Source organism: Gobius niger (assembly GCF_951799975.1).
Source record: "Gobius niger genome assembly, chromosome: 17".
In the NCBI taxonomy this organism is placed as follows: Eukaryota; Metazoa; Chordata; class Actinopteri; order Gobiiformes; family Gobiidae; genus Gobius; species Gobius niger.
In genome coordinates this window covers 17,061,262-17,082,773 of record NC_136868.1, presented here as the reverse complement: position 1 = coordinate 17,082,773, position 21,512 = coordinate 17,061,262, and the positions used below count along the sequence as shown (strand labels likewise).

The window sequence follows — 21,512 nt, the reverse complement described above, 5'->3', positions numbered from 1 at the left end:
GCATACTGATGCTAACCGCAGCATTTTGTGCAGCGATCAAGAACACATTTGCGGAAGTGAAAACTGATATTGAATTCCCCAGGTTCTGAGCTTCATAATGACATACATGCCCATATTCTCCTAGATTGTGAGCCAAAACTGGTATTGGTTCAGTTTCGGATATTTGTAGCCGATACCTGACATAATATTTTGCCCGTATCAGCTTCGATATCCTATACCAGAATCGGATCGGCACGTCCCTCGTTTGGACAAAAACAAAATGTACTCATGTTGCTTGTGAGATGTGAGTTACATAGCGCACAGTTTTGCCATTGCAAGGTCAGATCAGCGCCTTTGCAGAGGTCTACCTAGTTTTGTGTGTTTTCATCATGAATGTGCTTTTCTTTGTTCAGCCTTTCTTACCTGTGCACAAAAGTGTAGAAACAATATTCTGCTTCTTGAGAATAGCTTTACAAAATCAATATGAGTGCTGTTAATCATGCTGATGCAGCTGCCTGTTTGACTCACGCCTGCAAAAAAATAAAAATAATAATACTGCCAGTGTTTATGAACAAAGACCTTTTCTTTAGCTTTCTTGTTGTTGTTTTTTCACCCTCAGCGTGTCCCTCATGTCCCCTGGCAGGTAGGTGATGGAGAGAGCAAAACGCAGAAATGCCTTGACTTTAAAGAGGGGGTCTGATTTAAAATGCATGACTTCATCCGTTTGAACAAATCTGTCTTGTACAATGGGCTGTTATGGCAGAAGCTGGAGCTGGTGCATGTGTTTTTGTTTGTTTATTCGGTTCTGATTCGCCTCTCGCTCTCGCTAGTCTCCGGGCTCTTCATTAGTCTGTGTACACTTGCTAATGAGTGATATGTAAAAGTTGCCAGGGGCTCGGCTTGGCCCCTGCACCGTGCCGGCGCTGGCCCGTGGTGAGAGCAACCTCGCAGCTCCCGTGTTTTTTGGATTTGGCCGCGCGCCTGTGTGGCCGCTGGTGTTAAGGTGCATTAATGAACAACTGAGCTGGACTCCCTCAGCAGTGCTATCTACAAGTGTAATTTGTCTGAATAATATAGAAGTGAAATTGTCCTTCTGGTAGAGCAGCAATGAGAGATACATGTTGATACATAGCTAGCAAAATAAAACATATTTGTGGCTAAAACAACCAACTTCAACACTGTATGCAGCAAGTTCTCTATTGTAACGTTCTCACTGGTGATATTTAGGCTTTTTATTGCACACAGTTTAACATAATTGTGTCTGTTTTCGATCTCTTTTGTAGTCCTAATTTTATTTCAATCTAGGCCATGGTGCTAGTGAGATGATACTTCTTTATAACATTTTAGAACCAGTGGTCTTGTATCTGACTAAATGACACCCACTGAAGACCGAGAGTTGCCAGACTTGACCATTTTAAAATATTTGCTGCTCCCTTATAACATGTGTAATTACAAATAGGTAATGAAAAATAGAGAATTCCTAGCATAGGCTGTAGCAATGTGCCCTCAGCTGTCCTTTTTCCCCTTTCCTCTCCCACTAAGGGATAACAAATAAAGATATTTAAAGCAGTTCTAAGTAACTTGTTTACCTTAATCAATCCTTTTCGTCATCCCTCTGAGGGTCTTTCATCTCCCCCTGGTGTCTCTGGCCAGAAAACCACAATTGTAACTTTCCTGCCTCCAGGTCAGAGCCACCAATACACACTAGTGGAATCACGAAGAAGAAGCTAAAAGGTAAACGGGCAAAGCTAACTGTGGCTTCAACGATTTTATTGTATTAGGTTAATTTATTATATTTTCTGACCCAGCCATGATTAGTTTTCATCAGCATTCGCATGCTCCCGCTAGCTTTAGCACACTGATGCTAACCGTGGCATTTTGCTCTAAACAGTATTTACAACAAAGTTTGAGACAAAAAATAGTATCTCCATTGTGTAATTGGATGTACAATATCCCTCTCTCCCTTTGTGTTTTCTGTCAGCGTAGTATTTACTTTCACGGACAATTAAGGAGTAAAAAAAAAACGCAATATGCTATTGCACATGCAGTCGCGCTTATGGCCTCTAGGGGCATGAGTCACTTAGTACTGATTTAAAATTGCAATTAGTTATTTATGTTTACAAAATCAGGATTCAGTTCACATTTTCATTTGAGAAAATACTGACAAATGAGTTGCTAAACAAATACAAGAATCACATTAATTTCTGAATGTGTTGGTAGAGGTCTGAACTGCAGGGTTAGTAGGGTTTATACATGTTAAACAGACTGCAGTCTTTATGATATGCTATTGGAAAACTGAAATAGCAAATTAAACTGTGTCAATCTTCACACGCTAGTGTACAGTCTCCCTTCTTTCTTACCAAACTAGTTACCCCGCTCTGTTCATTTCACTCAGGTGCCTGCTGCAGCCCCAGTCCTTGTTCCTGTCAGAGTGGCCTCCTCCGCAAACGCTCCTCGTTACACATCCACTCACACCGATGCTGAGCAGACCGCACTAATTTCCCTCTATCTGTGCTGTTTGTTACATGAGTAATCCGGCACTCATTCGGAATTTGTGCCTGTGCATCTCAGCCTCGAGAGGGAGAAACTCATTTCAGGAGTGAAAGGGGATTATCAGATGTAAACCCCAATCTCTGCACCTCCGCACAAAGATACCGATGTAGACATTTCTCACTGAACAAAAACATAAAGAGCCTCCTTCCCGGGCTTCAGCTTCGATAGCGAGTCCCAGTAAGACACATGTCATCTGCCATGCCAGCAATTACTGCTTATCAGCCATAGGGATGTACTTGACAACAGCGAGAATCAGCGCCTCCTATACTTTTCAGAAGACAAATATATGAAGAAGGTGCTATCCAGTATCCAGGATATCCACCATAGCACAACTGTCATCTCATCAATGTCACTTATGTCTATATATAACAAATAAAAGTGAGTTATAATTCACATTATGCTCAAGGGCCAGGTTTGTGATGCCAAAGAACCAGGTCACAGCTCATGGGGTGCTCCTCTTTGCACACTGTATCTATGATAGGAATTATTAGCTAAGAGAAGAAGTGAAGCTAAGAGAAGAAGTGAAGACTGGTAAGTCAGAAGTGAGTACTGGTTCGTAATTCACACTGCAATACCATTTTTGCATGCGAGGCTGGAAGTTGTCAAGAAACAAAACAACAGCAAAGCCTTGGTGAAGATAACAGGCTGATCAATGTACGCCATCCATCCTTTGAGTGCAGAGTGCTTTCTAATGTCGCATCCACTGACTTCCTCCTACAACCAGGCAGCGTTATTATACTAACGAATGCCTTTGCCTTGTCACTGCTGTCTTCGGTAGTGACTCGCAGACAAACACCCTCTCCCCTTCACGTTTTTTTTTTTTTTTTTACTATATCCTCATTGTATTATTCCCACACCGGTATGGGGACGCTGTCACATTAACCTGCCCACCTGCACTGACATCCCAACATGGCAGCGCGCACACAAAGGCGCAGAAACCATGGAAACGCAGCCGTCCCAGGGTGAAAATGATGTCTATGTTTGGAGGCAGCTGCTTATAGCCTGTAAGACAGTAAATTAGCCATCTGATTAGGATTTGAAAGGCAGAGAGAAACCCGCATAATGCATTCCAATTAACGGAAGAGACGGTAATAAACACTAAGCTTCCAGCAGTCCTTACCTCAGCGTTAAAAATAGCGTCATGATTTCACTCCCCACTCCTCCAGCGCACTTTTGTACCGTTCATCCTTGTTTTTGACAGCCACTCCAATGGAAAATGCCGAAAGGTAAATTATTCATTTTCTAGAGTCCACTCATCATCACTCTGTACTGTAAACTAATTTGCATATTATTGTGTGTATGCTTACGGAACCAGCACAAAGAAGGCAACGACTTTTGACCTGATCAAGCACTCCTTATTAGCCATGATTTATTTTTGACCAATTTCAGTTGCATAGCTTACTGTGAAGTCAAAGCTAGTCCCAATCGTTGGTGAGAAGGAATTTTACATTAACATCTCAATTACAACATGGTCAACTTAAAGCTGAACTAAGTAACTCATGCCCCTAGAGGCCATAAGCGCCACTGCAAGTGTCATAGCATGTTGCGTTTTTTTACTCAGTAATTGTCCGTGAGAGTAAATACTATTCTTAGAGGAAAGACAAAGGGAGAGAGGGATATTGTAAATAGAATTACACACTGGACATCATTTTTTCCACTCAAACTTGGCTGTAAATACTGTTTAAGTGGCACTAGCCCACAGCTAGGTTTGCCCGTTAGCCTGCTAGCTTCTTCTTCGTGATTCAATTAGTGTGTATTGGTGCTCCTACCTGGACGCTGGAAAGTTGCAATTGTGGTTGTCTGGACAGAGGCACCCGGGGAGATGAAAGACCCCCATTCATCCCATTAACACTTGTATTACCCCCAGAGGGACTACGAAAAGGATTTTTTCAGGTGAACAAGTTACTTAGTTCTGCTTTAACACTTATATTGATCAATAAAAAAGGCCGCTCTGTAAGCATCAGGCGGAGGGTAAAGGGCATTGTGTTATGGCCAGTGCAACAAGGAGCCATTACAGAACTAAAACAGATTTTGTAAACAGAAAAATAGTGGGCATCCATCAGGTTTGTACTTTGGTACCAGAATATTGCACTGCACCCCTGGGTGAGTCGGCGATAACTGCAAATCACTTCTAATATCTTACGACAACAAAAGTAAGCCGTGTAAACAGGGCAGTTTTCCAGCACTTAAAGGGAGACTCCGGCTGTCCCATTACGAACGGCCAGTCTTCAAAGACAGTTTGTGGATTGCGGTGCCAGGTGAGCGGTGCCCAAGCCAAAAAGCAAAGCAAGAAATAAAAAATTCAATAAAATCCATGGGAGGAGCTGCTCTGTCTGGGGGGCAAGGAATGAAACTAACTCCAGATTTACTGCCATCTTTAACATTTGGCAAGAACACAGCGCACTAGTGTTTCTGTAATAAGCACTTAGTCCATCTCCTCGGGCGCACAATTAAAGATCATCAATAACCAAAAATGTGTGAGAAAAACCTTCCATTACGTCTTCGCAGCTGATTTGAATTTTTATTGTGTTTTTGTGGTTGGCTTGGATATTTTTGGCCCTACCTATGTTTACATATTATTATTGCAGGTCTATGAAGTAGCCTTGTTAAGACCGACTTATTGCTGCATGGTGTATGTCATGTTTTCGAGCACAAAGGAGAATGCTCTGGGGGTTTCGCAGCTTTGTTTATTGAGTGAGTGAGAATCTGGCTCGGATAACGCAGTGTGGAAAGAGAAAGAGAGATTGTTCTTAAAATGACACTGACAGGTTTGGAAAAGCTATTTATAAAACGCGGCTAATTGGTGACGAGTGAAATCAAGACGCAGGTATGAACAGAAAGAAGGAGAGATGAGGGTTACTATTTTTGATCAGATTTGTGTTTATGTTTCCCATGTATTTAATAACCAGCAAGTGTAAATTAGTTGTAGCAATAATAGTGTTGTTTAAGAGACATTGTGAAGTCCAGCTGATAGTCTAGTGGTTAAAGGGGCTGGGTGCAAGTTGGCCATTTTATACTCACTACTGCCACCTCAGGCCATATGTGTAACTGCACCTTCTATATTAAGCTCGTGCATGACGGCAATTCGGACCTGAAGTGACACCTTTTTGAGTGACAGTGCAGGATTTTAGAGGCAGTTGTGGTGAACAGGTCTGGGCTCATTCTACACATTAGGACATGGCTGGAACATGTAGGGGGAGGTTTTTAGACTCCCTATAGTCCCTTTAAGCTGCTGCACATATAGTGGAACACTGTCCTCACAATTTGGTGAATGTCTCTCCCGCACTCTGCATCCCCTTTCCCCCTGTGCTGTCCTGACAAATAAAGCAAATAAAATCCTCAATAAAAAAAAGAAAGATAGAAATTTAGAATAGTGGTAGTAGCTGAGACACTGGTGCAAGATTGAGCAACTTTTTTGGGAAATATGCAACACTATGCAGCAAAAAGTGCAATTAGCTGGACTATAGCAATAGGAAGTTGTATGGTAAAACATTAGGTATTTTTGATCAACACTTTTTATTCAGAGAATACTTTTGACTTTTTCTTCTCTCAGTCTACTTTGGCGTGATTTCGCAGTACTTTGTCCCTCTTCAAAAAATCCTTCAGAACAATCCCCATGTGAAGTCTAGACATTTTCAGCACCAGAGCGTGTTTACAGCACTCGTTTTTTGTCGTGCTGAAGATAAAGCCCTTCAGTAACATGGGGAAAGTGAGATAAAACAACTCGCGGCTCAGATTTCAGGAGAGGGATTAGAGCCATGTTTCAAGTGTTGTCACATCAAACATACAAAAGCATAAACTGGAACAAGGACTTAAAATAGTTGTTCTGTTTATTTGGACTACTTATACACAAAGAACCCCACTTTGGCAGAGATTGTCTTTGCCTTATAAGGGCAAATGGGAAGTGTTACTTGAAGAACATTGGAGACATAGTAGACATTATTGTTTGGCCCTTATTTGACATCGAAAGTGCCTCTGAGATTCGAAAAAGTCCTGATCCAAGAAGAGACTATTGTGCATGATTTTGCGCCATGATATTATTTCTGCTGTCAAATTCAAATATGTTCTTATTATACCATGTGTGATACTTAAGGTTCTTTCTTGTAAAATTTCCATGAAACGTTAAATCAGAAGCTCTTCCTGCACCATCCATTTCCGATCACAAACAACTGTCTTGTGATCCTGACAGGACTACGTTGTTTACAAATTCTCTGACAACTAAATTTACTAAATAAAAATGTGTTCTACTGTTTTTTTCTCCTTGCATAGATTCGGATGCCCCTTTCGAGATTCCCTGTCCCCTTTGTTCAGTGAGCGGTAAATCCAATCTCTCCTGCTCTGTAGACCTGACTTCCGGCGCGTCACTTGTGGACAGACGCTGATAGATGTCTGACACAGTGCCAGACCACGGGACGTCCCACATGAGTCAGGCACCAACACTCCTCCTCTGTGGCGCTGACGATCTGCCTCTGCAACACAGATCTATCATCGCCGTGTGGGAGGTGTGTGACAGTGGGCTCGGAACAAGGGAAGCCCTGGCGGCGCCGTGGGACAGTGGAGGAGGTGGCCAAAGCCGAGGACACGAGAGAAGTTTGAAAAGTGTGATGATTGACGGAAAAGGGCTGTGCGGATGCTTTAGCACTCACTATTAGTTTGCTGAATCTTCGGTCAATAATGAGACAGGAGTGTTCTAATATTTGTGTGAATCCTTATACTATTGTTTATTGAGAACCATTTTTCATTTTGAGATAGTTGGATTAATTTTGCCTATACTATTGGAGCAGTTTGAACGGGCGGGCCTCACACGCACAGATTGAAATAAACCAATCAGCAATTAGCGGATGCAAAATCCTCAACTACTTGATTATCCATGATGAATTTTGGCTTATAACTTCTGGACGTGTCACTGTTGTTTGAACTACAACACAGTGGCACAGCGAGTGATGTACCCATGTCCATTTGTCTGTGACGGTCGTGACCCACCTTCTTTCATGCAGAAAAGAAGTGGGTGTGGTTTACCAGGCTAGGATTAATTGACATGTGATATACGGTACATTCTAAGTCAGCACTTCACCTTAACCATTGGCCTCAGCCTTCAGTCTTGGCGTATGTGCTCATGTAACTAACATACTAAGCGGTTAGTTGTGGTAGCTCATTGAACACATGTAAGTGGTATGTACGTTTCTTTGGACACCAAGTTTTGATGACAAAAAAGGAAGTTTCTTGGTTGCCCCAGCTCAGATAAATGACAAAGAATTACTGGTTTTGCACAAAGAGAAAACATGATCATTCTGCCTTGTGGGTCTCGATAATGATTAATGCAGCTTAGGTAGAAAAGTATTGCTCAGTCAGGATTGTATTACTTTGTCTTGTAAACCAAGTGAAATGTCGAAGGGGAAAAGATAAGAAAAGTACCCAACCCATAAAAGGATTATATTTTTTAAAAGTTTTGAGTGCCCTCTCTTCTCATAGAGATGAACCAGTGGCGCCGACTGGTCTGTGAAGGCGTGCGGTATAGGAGGACCATGAATGACATGGTAAACTCTTCATCCGAAACCCACAGAATCACGCCAGCCTTTCGTGTCCCTCCTTCCCACAGATCGAACATGTGAGCGGACAAATGAGTGAAAAGGGAAAGGGTTGGAGCCCATTCTCGGCCGTGAATGTCACCGTCACTCACCGCAGAATTCCTCTAAGTGATGCGGACAGACAGCCATTCTGATTACCCACCAGTCGAGCCAAGAGGTGAAAAAAATTTACATGCAAATACAAGTGACCCACTAGCTACTGCGAGCGCGCTATAGCCGTAGTATTCTGAAGGCAGCGCAGAAAAAGACAGCAACTCAAGACTTGCCAATCAACAGCTCCATTTTAAACGGCACAAGTGGAAGGTATGTGTTTAGGGTATCAATTATTTTTGGTGACTTCGAGGGTTTTTTCTTTTTTCACTTGGGTGACCGAAGAGGGCCACTAATTATGTTGAGGCGTCACCGGAGCCAACTGAACACTTTCAATCTTCTTACAACATTTTGAATTGAGAATTTAACACTTCAATTTCAGGACTTTAAGTTTGTGCGTATGTCAAAGCACTTTCTCCACATTTGGTCTTCTTTGGTGATAAGTAAAATTGCATTAAAGTCGTTCCTGACCCGTAACTGCCTTACACTCTAGCACCTCTGGCCATCCAAACCTTGGGCTGCTTCTGAGTGCCTTATTGGTTGTAGCTGTCGGGACTGCTCACCAATTAAATAAAAATAATGGCCAATGTCAATGGTGAACATGAAGGGAACAAATGTATGACCATGGGATTCTTGAGGTGGCCTGTGCTAGCCCAGTTCACCACCTGGACATATCCCTGAGGCAAATAGTTTCTGGTATTTATCAGCTCAAGCAAAAGTTCTACTGATTGGAATTTTTAGTTTCTTTCCACAAGCTGTGACCAGTTTAATCATGGTACTTTCATTTTGGTATGGGCTTTTATTGTACAGTATTTTACCTTAAAGCAGAACTAAGTAACTCATGCCCCTAGAGGTCATAAGCGCCTTTTTAAATCATTAATTGTCCGTAAGTAAATACTACACTGACAGAAAAGACAGAGGGAGAGAGGGATATTGTACATTTTTCCACGACTCAATGACACAATGGAGATCATTTTTTTCACTCAAACTTGGCTGTAAATACTGCTAAAGTAGCGCTAGTCCACAGTTAGCTTCGCCCATTAGCCTGTTAGCTTCTTCTTCGTGATTCTATTAGTGTGTATTAAGGGCTCCGACCCGGTGCAGGGAAAGTTGCAAGGATGGATTTCTGGACAGAGAAAAACCCCAATCATCCCATTAACACTTGTATTACCTCCAGAGGGACTACGAAAAGGATTTATTAAGGTAAAGAAGTTACTTAGTTCTTCTTTAAAGGTGCATTATGCAACTTTTTATGCGGAAAAAAAAGTTTGTATTTGTGCGTAATTGACCTTGTAGTGACCCAGTGGCTGTATGAGTGGTCAGCATGGCACCGATATTCTTGATCACGGTTGTCTCTATAATGCTCCAGAATCATTAATTTTGTAGGTTTTCTAGTGAGCAGTGAAAATCTTGCAAGCAATTGATCCTGTAGCGTCATAGAGACCACTGTAATGGAAAGTAAAGGCGCCATGCTGACCACTCATAGCCGCTGGGTCACTTCAAGGACAAATGCGCCCAAATATCAGCTTTTTTTTCCAACTTAAAAAGTTGTTTGCTTTAGTTAGTTTTGTTGACAGTGCACTTTGAGCTCCTTGCACATTTTTTTCCTATGTTTTTTTTTGTACTACCAAATGGCTGCTAAACTGAATCTATGAATGAGCACTTGTTTATGTTAATAATCAATTATGTCCACTCAAAGTTTTACCTTTGAACGAACCGTTGTTTGCTCATTATAATAATCTCGTTTAGAACGCCTCGCTGAAAAAATGCAGATAAAAAATTGTCGCACAAGCCGGTCGCCAATTAGCACATCTGCTCCAAATCCCGCATGCTTAAGAAGTAGCTGTTGTATGTATAAGGATATCAAATGCTTGCGCTGCGGCTCACTGGTTCCTTGCTATTGTAAGCGAAATGAACGGTAATGAATTCCGACTGGGACGTAGTGTACTGCATTAGGAGATTTGCTGTGAAGAAGCTTAAATCCTTGCTATGATTTGTGGCTAAGTCCTCCGCACACACACAGACAGCCGATCCGTGCAGATCCCACTCTTCTCTGACAGCAGAGCTAATGCCATGTAATCAACCATCCACTTTCAATTTGGCCACGTTTAAATCCATACGCTATCACAACAAACATGCCTTTTGTGTTGTTCTAGATGAGAGTATCGCGGGACAGATTGCTGGGCGGGGGGGGGTTGGGGGGGGGATGCATGGGGTTGATGGGGGTCTTGGAAGATGGAGACCCTGGCTGTCCTCCTCTTCTTCTTGGATGCCGTCCATGCTTGGGACGCTTGGACTGGAACGAAGCCTGCTGTCACCGGACCTGTTGACTCCAGATGGGATTTTACACTTTCCCCCTTTGGGCCGTCAGAGCAAATAATCAGCCTTCTATGTGATTTGCATTTACTGTACATTTGGATTTCTGTGCCCTGTTTCTATGCTTGAAGAAGATGTGTCTGTATTATATTCAAAGCAAATGAAATGGCTGCAGCTACTTAGGTAATATAATACATTCTGTTATAAAGATTAAGCTGTCTATTAACACTCCTGGGCATGTTTAAATTGAGCAATATGTCGACGTTTTTGGGGGTATATATTTGTGTCAATTTTGAATTATGGAGCATTTACAAGCCAAAATACAGCCTATTCTATTCAGTCAGATGGTGGACTTTCCCTCTTTCCCTGGGGCAAGATTTACTACATCAAGACATATATTGTAAACTCTTCCTCTTGAAATGAATCACACCAGGTTCATCTCCGACTTCAATCCAAAATGTCTTTCTGGCCGCAGTTTCGGGGTTTTGAGAGAGGCCTTCTGTCACATCCTCCAGATGAACTTTCGAATCTCATCGGTCAGTTCCTCCTCGTCAGATTTCATGCACATCAAACATGACCTTCGCTTCATCACGGCTTGACAAAGCACAAGCCCCCGTCCTTTTGTTCTCTCACCTTGACGTGGGGCTTTTAACCGTGTGCGGCGCGTTCATTTCATCTTCCTCATCTTCGGTTGCCAGACACTCGGACCAAATCCCCCCCACCCCTTTGGTGCGCGAGGGAGGTATGAGCGTGGCGAGATGAAGCAGACGCCCAACACAGCAAGACCCCTTTGATTTAGCGCAGGGGAGGCTCGCGAACGGCTGTACATTAATTGGTGCTCCGGAGTCGTTAATTCAGGCTGTTGTGTTCAAGGACCCAGTTTCTTTCCCACTTTTTCCGACTGCGATAGAAGCTGAACAAGCAGATTCGCACCGCTCACGTTTCCTTTTTAATACTCCCCCGTTTTGGTGCTTGGGGCCTTTTTTATTAGCTCAAAACTTTTTAAAAGTTCATTTAGCCTGTGTTAGTGAAAAAGTGAGGCACCATATGCTCAAAAATGTCATAAGGCAAATGCTGGTTGTAAGAGGGGCTGTTGTGTCAAAAATAGGGCTGTCAAAATTAAATCTTTAACTCACGATTAATCGAAAAAATAAGTTATCGTGATTCATTTAAAGCCACACTGCGTAACATTTTACCCCATAAAAAATATTGGAATACGAGCATTTATTTTATGGCAGATATTTTCATAATTAGAAAAATACCTGATAAATGTACAAACAAACATGAGCATTTGCTGTGGGCGGCTCAGCTCTCCTAAGACATCACTGTAACTTTATCGGGAGTGGGTACGTCTCCAACCCGTTTTCTTGGAGATGTGACTAAAGTTAGCAGAATTTGAGATTTAAATAGGTTTGGTTCTCATGCTAATCAATTCTTTGATCACCCACTGCATGTTCTGTGTTGACCTGGTCATTCAGAGCATATTTTGTAGGCTACTGATAGCAACAGTATAGTCCAAAAAGTTACCCAGTGTACCTTTAATTAATCGCAGCATATGTTTTGACCAAACACACAAAGCAGTTGTATTAACTACATATTGTTAGACAGGGGTATCCAACCATTTTACATGATGAGGTACTTTGATGTAACAAAAGCGACAGAGAGCGACTAATGCATCAAAGAGGTTTGTCTAATTATGCGTTTTCCTTAAACTTTACTTTATAAACCTTAAAGTTTGCCGATTCTGTACACAATGTTCAGCAGCCAAAGAAAATGTATCTACAATGTGACTTATCAAGCGCGTGTATCCCCGTTATAAGCTGTTGGGCTTTTCCCATAGAATTAAGGAAATTGTGAATATGTGGTTAATGAAATGTGAGCAAATGCTTTAAATTTGAAGCCAAGTATTAAGAGTTAATATAATTATAAGAGGAAAAATAACCACGATTAATCAAACGTCACAAGTGCGATTTACAACTATGGTCAAAAACTGCAACAGGAAAAGAATAAACATTGCCGGCATAAAGAATACTGATACAGTATATGATAAACACAGATGCTGGAAAACAATTTAAAACCTGAATGCACCGATAATAGTACGTTTCTCTAAGCAGCCGTTCCATGACTCGACGCAACTCAAATAAAAACATACATTTCCACTTGTGACAAAATCAATTTGCAGTTTGGGACTGTTAATGATGTTGAGGCAATTCTGTGCATCAATGACACTGAGTATTACAAGCCGCGATTCACTTTTCAATCAAAAGTTATCCAGGTATTGAGCAGTTGAATAATGATGAAAAAGGCTTCTTCATTCACATGTCACAAATCAGTGCCACTTCAATCAATGAAATGCTCAGGTTTGGTTTTGAAAAAGTCTCTCAAATAATACCCTTCCTTATCTATTCCTACAAACAGTGAGATTAACAATGTATTGACAGCATGTCTCCTGCTCTCTCTGTATCCCACCATCACCCACTGAAGAGACAGCAGGACTGTGTCTCCTCTCCTGCCCCACACGTTGCCAGCTCCACGTCGCTGCTGCCAGAAAGCCATAGTTTTCTTTCTGTTCCTTCAGCACGACTGGCTCCCTCAGGTCACTGACCGCATTAGGCTGTTAATTACCTCAAAGCACAATACAAGTGGTACCTTGGCAGCAGAGCGTGAAGACAGCCACATTTTTTAAAAGTTTAGTCACAAACTTAAAGCACACCGGCAAAACAAATAGAAGCCGCAACAGCCTCAGCTTTCTCTGAGTCAACCATGGAAACAACATACCCATTATGTTTTTGTTTTTTTTTGGTGCTTCTCTGCTCCCATAAACCTCAGGATGGGGCCATTCTCCCCTTAAAAATGAATCAGCCATTAAACAGCAGTGGGATAGTTGCAGTGAGACCCACGGGCCTTAGTTTCTGCAGACACACGCTGAGCCGAGGCGGGAAATGATGCAAAAATGTGTATGACCAGCATCCCTCTCCCCCGTCGTTAACGTGCCCCATTAACTGTCTGCAGACAAGAGCTTTGCGTGTAAAATAAAACACGGACGTATAATTCATGTGCGCAATATACGTAAGAAACCTAGTTCTGATTAGTGTCATGGCATTGAAACGCAATAATGGCAGATTCCGAATAGCTGCTGGCACCGAATGTGTTGCTCGAGGCTTTTGGCTGAGGCAGACTTATTACTCAGTGGGTCGTATGTTTGTCTATGGAAATATTCACTCATTTGCCGGTGTGCATCAGGCACTGAGGTCAGGCCTGACTGTGGGCCCTTATTAGTCGATCCCTGGAGATTTGTGGCCTTCGCGGGAGGCAGGGGCGCAAACTTTGTGGCAAAAACAGCTAGTTTCGACACTTTTAACACTTTTGAGGTTTGGAAGTTTCTTTTTTGCATTGTTTTAGAGGCGCATTAAAAAGAGGAGATGGAGGAGCGGTTGTAGTGATAATAGAAGTTGGACCACATTGACTTTAAAAGATTTGTGGAGTCGAAAGACATGAATAAACTTGCCACACAAATGTTCCTTAATCAAAATGAAACGTGTTATTGTTACCACTGTCCTCCATTCGATACAACTACAAACTATGACAGGCACTTCCTATTCCATTGATAGTCAAAATATTCCTGTCCCAGAGGAAGCGCAAACATTACATTGTCTGTTTTAGTGACAGGCAAACAGATCATAAAAAGGATTCAACTGTTTATTCGTGTCCAGGAAGTATATGTGTCTGTCACTGCTGTGTCCGAGCAGGATGGAGCCTACACACTTTGAGGAAAATGTCTCTTTCTCACGGTTACAAAAAAATAGAAGAGTCCCCTGGGGTGACGCTGATTCAGTCGCGTGTGGCACACTGCACTTCCCCCTGTGGAGGTACAAGAAGCCGGCGCGCAATGCCAGTGCTGCTGACGTGAAAGGTGCCAGTATTCAAAAACCCACTTGGACCTTTGGTGGTGGGAGATGCTGCTAGACGTTGTTTCTGTTTTACTGTGCCATCAAAACTCGCACAGCAGCCAGTGGGTCAGTGAGCTACTCTAATAAACGTTTTAGCAATGCGCAGTTGGCCAGCAGATAGGGTAGGAGGCTATGTAGGACTTGTATTATTTTGGCATTATTTCCTCAACATGAACTATCCATGAGGTAAGCACGTTCAAATCTAATATTAGGTGTTTGAGCTTTTATTCTTTGGGGTTTTTTGGGGTTCACACAATGATACAGCGCTATACTTAGTCTTTCTTTAAATAACTGCCTGAAACTTTTAGCGTGTTATCTTTCCAAGAGAAGCATTTAAAAATAAAAGGGAGCCCAAAATTGACTATTTGGTCCACATTCTTTTGAACTCCGCTTTGGCGCTGCACTTTTGGAGCGGTCTAAAAAACAAGTGATTAAAAGATGAAAGGCACGGGGCGATGACGCCGGAGCAGCGGTGTGTGAGCAAATGGCGGAGGGGGTCCCATTGGGCTATAGCACTCATTGCATTTTAATGGGAGGGCTGGATGAACTCTGACCCCGAGTAGCACCTTCAAACTGCGCGTCCTCACAGCCCTCATGGAAGGCGTCTGTGCTGCGGGGATAACTGCGCGCATGTGTGTGTGTGAATGTAGAAAACACCCAAGAACCTGTTTATTCTGCTGCTATGGAAACGGCTGCAGTAGCCTTGGGCAAATAACAACAAGCGGAGCTGCTACATGTGGCTGAGAGGAGGTGATGGAGTGAAAAGGGTTCAGGAAAAGTAGTTTATGTGATTTAAAAGTGTTTTTGTATGGGGCACTTGAGTGTGGTCTATTACCTCTATTAGACTCGGGTCGGTGCGGCCGCCTCCGAAAAAATAAGTACAGGCTCTAGCAGGTGTATTTTAAAGATAAAGCAACATAATGGACAGCTTTGGAAATACTGCTCTTGCCGCAGCTTTTAGGGACATTAATGCGGTTTATTAAAGCTATAAAGACACTTAAGGGCAATTCAAAAGAGGCTTTACGTTATAATTCATAATAACAGCGTTTAGCTAAAAACAGGGTTTATGCTAGCTTGTTTTTAATATTTTTAATGCCACAAATGCAACAAATCTGCCTTTAACATTTCTGAAGATTTGTTACCGGACCATTATTTCTATTATGATCTGTTGCTTGTAGCATATTGTGCACAGTGCAATAACTTGTATGCGCAGTAATGTGAAGATATTACTGCACGGACATCAAAGTGCTATAAGGTGTTATTACGCCTCACAACTTAGTACCTCTTTCTATCCACTTAGAAAATCGACATGTTTAATTTTGTGTGACTATACTTGGATCGTATAAACACTCGCGTAACCGTATTAAAATAGGGGAAACGTGGAAGAGCTTGGTCGCTTCTAACTTCACCCCCTTTTGGCCCCATAGAGGAGAGGAGGAGAGGCTAAATGCTAACAACATCTTTGGTCTTTTTGTGTGACTGACTCGTCTAAGCTCAGGTAAGAACATATCTCCATATGGAAAAACGTTGGCCTGTTCCTTTAATGTTTTCTGAAATTATATTTAAAGACAACATTTTGGAATAATTCATTTAATAATCAGCACATTGACACCCCATGAAAGCCCTAAAAACAGACAACAACAGCGTCACTCAAATGCTTCACTCATATTTATGTTTATGTTTTATTGAATGGATCCCTAATAGCGCAGCCAAGTGGTTGTTGCATTTCTCCCTGGAGTCCACTGACACTATAAAGTACACCAAAAAAGTGCATTTAAAGCAGTACTATAAGTAACTTGTTTACCTATATAAATCCTTTCCGTAGTTGGGGGGTCTTTCATCTCCCCTGGTGTCTCTGGCCAGAAAACCACAATTGCAACTTCGCTGCCTCCGGGTCGGAGTCACCAATGCACACTAATAGAATCACGAATAAGAAGCTAACAGGCTAACGGGCAAAGCTAACTGAGGGCTAGCGCCACTTAAACAGTATAAAAACGGATTAAAAGATTTCCACATCAGTGATGATTGCATCTGCACAATGAAGTGAGTGACTGTAGGTTGCCATGTATTTGCAATAACCCCTTTTAAGAGTCGCTGTAATAGCCAGAGCATTGGGCCCACCCCTCAATCATCACTGCCTCTTTCCACCTCCACCCTCTCTGTAGCCCCTCATTCTAAGTGGGGACATTGTTATGGCCAATTTGTCCCATTCAGAGTCCCAGTGGGCAGAGTCCCTGGCCTGACAGCCTACAGACATGGACCACACCGCCAGAGAGAGGAGGGCCTTGACTCCTCAGGTCCAGGGGAGACGCATGGGGGGAGGAGGAGGCAGCTCAGGGGAGGGAGGTCAAGGACGAGAGGAGACAAGGTAATGAGCGGTGCATGGAAACAAGCAGCGAGGAATGCACAATGAGTTAAGAAAAGATAGAAAGGTCCTGCTCTCGGTATTATTTTCAGAGCGAGCTGTCGATCCAGTGTTAGAATGATGTGGATGTTGACAGCTGTTCCCACCAAGGACACGCTAAAGCCTCCGCCTCACGATCCTGGGGAAAAACTCCTTCACTGAATGAGAAAAGAGACAGTGGGAAAACATGCAGGTGTGCGGGTACTGCTTAGGGTGCAATGATGAAATGACCTTCCACTCGATGAATAACAGAAATTAACCTACGGTTCAATCACACTTGCCAAGAGTAAAGAATGCAAGCAAACTCTCCATTAGAAATCTTAAACAAATACACTTGAATATAGATATTCACATGGAGCCTCTATTAGTCCAACAAAACTAGCACTGATGGACACCAGACAAATGGAAGGAAAGCCAAAAGTGGGGGGATACTGTAAACGCAGGTGTGCATGGAGTGCTTTACGTACAGTACTGAAATCCACTTAAACCATTTACCCTGACGAGTCCCATCGGCGAAACTGAAACTTAAACCAGCGGTGCATTTAGAGGTCACTGTGCAAAATTGGAAAAATAACATGTCTTTAACTCGCTCTAAGTGTCCTATTCTTTTGGGTTGCTTCATACCAAAAACATGACATCTATGACCACAAATGAACGCAATCTTTCACAATCTCAATTATTTCAATTACTGTGAGGGGAAATGGATGGAATAGTCGTCCCATTGCTGCATTTGATCTAAAAAATATCCACATAACCGTAGTTCGTGTGTCCAATTTCATTTCTCATGTTTAAAATTGCAAACATATTGAAAAACTCAATCCCAGAGCCTGAAGCAACATATTTGAATTCAATGTTATTGTGTTGCCTACTAAAGCTACTTGAAGTTGTGTTTTACTGCAGTGAAGTTCATCACTTTTTACTGTAGTGTAGATTTGTTGGATAACAGTAGCACATGTGTTAGTACTGTATCATAACACTATACAAGTGGGAAATGGCAGAGTTGCTAAAAACAATGTAAATATTGATTCAATATTAATGCATCTGAAATAAACTACAGCACCCAGTGAGCTCCCAGTTGGATGTTTGCAGCTCAAATGCCATGAATTAAAGATAAAAACACATAGACTAAGAGCCTGCTCCCACGCTGTGCTCTCTGACTAATTAGTGCATATTATTTTACAGAACGGCCGCCGTGGGCCCATAGTTGACGTCAGCCGCAGCGGGACGTCCTGCATGTGAGGAGGAGGTGCGGGGATTAGACTGCTGTTAAAGACACCTGTTGTTTGAGCACAGTCGCTCCAACACTTGCCCCGGGGTCAGGGGGGTCCCACGGCTGTCGCACTGGTGCACACTGGCACTTGTGCTGTGGAACACTGAATCCAAGAGAAAGTACTGGCTCAAAATGAATACTTCAAAGTATTCGGGTTTGGATAAGTAGGAAGACTTATTTACATAGTTGGGAGTTGAAAATAATTGTAAATTGACAGGCCAAGTATAAGTGCTAATTTTGCAATAACAACAAAAAGCACCGTATTTCCCGTACTATAAGTCGCTCTGGAGTATAAGTCGCACCAGCCAAAAAATGCATAATGAAGATGATAAAATCATATGTAAGTCACTCCGGAGTAAAAGTCGCACCAGCCTTGGCAACTACCTGGGCATGGAGGCGTAACTGCGCTGTTGACAAGCCTCTCCCGGCAGCACGTTGTTCAAGCACCCATTTGTGAGCTCGTTCCTCTAGCTGTGGCCATCTAGCTTTTAGCCCCCAATTATCTTTTTTTTGTTTTCTTCATTGCAGTAAGAGTAACCTCCGCTTTTCACCAGTCCCTCACAAGCTTCTCGCTCACTACAAACATTATTTAAATTTTCAGTGCTACAGTAAGTAATATTTGCCATTGTACAGTACAACCATACAGGAGTAGAAAATACTGGTAGACAAGCCTACAGCGCCCTCTTGCAGCAGTCAGTGTGAAAATGACAAATGTGAAATTAGTCGCACCTGAGTATAAGTCACACCCCCAGCCAAACTATGAAAAAAAGTGTGACTTATAGTCCAAAAAATATGGTAATGCAACAGAAACTGCATTTACTTGAACATAAACTTGAATTTAAAATGTAACGTTTCACATGAACTTCAATCAAATGTAAATAGCACAAATAGTGGCGCCACTTCTTTTCCCGAAACTCGAAAAATGACCGAACAAAACTGATTCCATTATCCCGTCATCCCTTCTATTCCCGAGCTCAAACACAAACAATCCGTCTCATTAGTTGCTGTTTTTTAGAGTCAATCGTGAAGACATCGGGAGACGGTCGGGGGGCCTGTGTGTGTGTCTGAGAGAAAGCTGCGGATCTTCCCTCAAATTAACTAACTTTATAATAAATCCTCTGGTACTGCCGGCCAAGGATTAGCCAGGCTTCAGTGAGCAGTTTGTCAGGCTGTGAGGAGAGGCGAGAGGGACAGCGAAAACATGGCCAAAAACTGACATCAGCTTTGGGACGCTCCAGTGACAACCCCTCCACCCCCGCAAATTCTCACTAAGATCTATTACTTGTAGCATATTGTGCACAGTACAATAACTTCAGGTACTGCGTTCATTCGATTACCGAGATATGCATTATGTAATACTCCTGCCCCTCTCTGAGAGCTGTGGGAGCTCTGCTGGTTAATGCAATGCTTTCCTGTTTGTTGTGGAGTGATTTAATTAAAGGAACCATTCATCTCACTGGCCATAAAAGGAAATTTGATTCTGAGAAAGTTCTTGTTTCAAAATAAAAGCTGCCGGTGTTGGCTGTACCAAGTAAGATATTGATGTAAAGAGGCAAGTTGTACTCAGTTACATTTGCTTGTCTAACTTTCTGAAAGGAATATCACTCTTCCTATTGTGTACTCATTGGAAATATATATATATATTTTTCATTTTATGTACTTGAATTATGTCAAAACAAAACATAAATCAGACTTTTGCTCACAGAGCATTTTCATTCTTACTTGTGGGTTACTTTGTACTTCTATTGTAGTAAAATGATTTATAAGTAATGCCACTCTCACTTGAGTAAATATAAAGGCAACTACACCCACCTCTGCCTAACTAGCTGGAGAACATAAACCATTGTTCAAGAAGAGGTGATTCATAGGGGCTTCATGAATCTCCTTCAAAACATTTTACTTACTATTTACTACAACAAGTACTACTCCTACTTCAATAGCTCTGTTATACTCCCACTGATACTGATACTTTGATTTTCTTCCTCCTCTTACTATTTGAACAACTCCTACTATCCCCAAGACGGTTGAACATGGGTTGCCCTGCGAGGTGAAAGTCCACACAGCCTCATGATCAAGCCATTTTTATCTTTATTTTGGTTGGATCAATTCACTTGCGTTATAGTATCTAGTTACTTCCCACCGTTGCCCGGCTGTACCGTGCTTAGGGGCCTATCGCTTTTAACACGGTGTATTGTCCTTGGCTTTTAACCAAATGAAAAAGTGGAAGGGGTCACATCGAGGAGATCAGAGATGTTATCAGGCTGGTGCTTCCTCTGTTGTCTATTAATTCGTCCTGTGATAGCACTTGCGTTGGTAATTAACAGTGATGGGCGAAGAGGAAGTCAGGACATGAGAAGCCCAGCAGGCTCCTCGTCTGTCACACTGCAGACAACACTTACATGATTAAAAACAAGCTTGTTTATGATCTTTGTGTCCCTCTCGAGAAACAGACGCACTCTTTGACCCTGTTCCCTCGGTTTAAAAGTGTGCACAATTACATCACTTTGACCTGAAAACATACAGCCTTTTTTCAAACTCCCTGTTTACAAGAAAAAGTATTGAACAATGTTCCAGGGCGATAACTTAACAGCTTCTATTGTGTGAAGACTCAAATGTTAGAACAGTTTTGGAAGAACAGTGATAAAGCACAGCCAAACTACTATCTCGAAGGCCATAATGCTGCCCTAACCAGGATTCAAGTTGGAAAATCTTCTGGTTGTGGGTGAATGATATTTCCATTGAGTAATCTGTATGTCAGAAACAATGGACAAGAAAAACCTGTTATTAAATATCATCGAGTTCCTCAAAATCTCCCCATCTATGTGCTCACCCAAAAATCCCACTCAGATGTCACAATGAAGATGACACAAGCATTGCCATAAAAGCACCTCAGTCATAGCTCATGAGGAAGGGAAAATGAAACATAGTCATCCGTTTGACTCCCACATAGCATTATTTGTCTTCAGGAATACTTGTGATGCGTGCAACTGTTTTAGTGTTGCTAAGGGGGGAAGGCTGTCGTCCTCTGCAGACCTGACTGTCTATGGTTGACAGCCAGGTTAACAGATTTAGCTTTTCCCTGAACAGTCTACAGCCCCAGACAAGATCGACTGTCTTCCCACTGTCCCTCCTCTTCCTCTCACACACTTGGCTCATTATAGGAATGCTCTGACCCTTGGGGACTTCACTTTACTTTTCTGTCTCTTTCCAGTCCACAAACCTTTGGGGCAACAAAACAAAAACAAAAAAAGCCAAATTCAAAGGCAATTTGAATTTGAAACAGAGGGGCCGGCAACTATAAACTCCCAAATTGAGAAACTTAAGGAGATGCTGTGTTTCTGAGGCAGGATGGTGACAGTATC

General features: G+C 42.3%; 1 protein-coding gene across 1 annotated transcript in view; it reads right to left on the bottom strand.

Annotated features, from left to right (window-relative positions):
- The window catches only part of sema6bb (sema domain, transmembrane domain (TM), and cytoplasmic domain, (semaphorin) 6Bb), a 178,629-nt gene that overhangs the window by 155,588 nt on the left and 1,529 nt on the right, over nt 1-21,512 (bottom strand). The window lies entirely within an intron of this gene.